The 214-nt window shown below is 52.8% G+C and overlaps 1 pseudogene; it reads left to right on the top strand.

Annotated features, from left to right (window-relative positions):
* The window catches only part of LOC119585760, a 4,555-nt pseudogene that overhangs the window by 3,700 nt on the left and 641 nt on the right, over positions 1-214 (top strand).

The raw sequence follows: 214 nt of genomic DNA, 5'->3' as shown, positions 1-214 counted from the left end.
TTACAGCCCACCGTGGGACAAGTACCTCTACTGATCTTCGCCTATCTCGGCTTCTCCCTCTTCGTCTCCGGTTTCATCCTGACGGTGCTGGCCTACGCTCCCACGGACTCTTACCTGATGGTCATGATTCAAAGCATGGGTGTGATGGGTTTCCTCGGCCCGATTGTGCTCGTCATTGGCAGTGAGTGTCCTTTTTTTTCCTGTTTGAGTACGA

The sequence above is a fragment of the Penaeus monodon genome, chromosome 20 (assembly GCF_015228065.2).
Source record: "Penaeus monodon isolate SGIC_2016 chromosome 20, NSTDA_Pmon_1, whole genome shotgun sequence".
Lineage (NCBI taxonomy): Eukaryota > Metazoa > Arthropoda > Malacostraca > Decapoda > Penaeidae > Penaeus > Penaeus monodon.
Note: the sequence above shows the minus strand (reverse complement) of the source record. Positions and strands in the feature narration are given on the sequence as shown.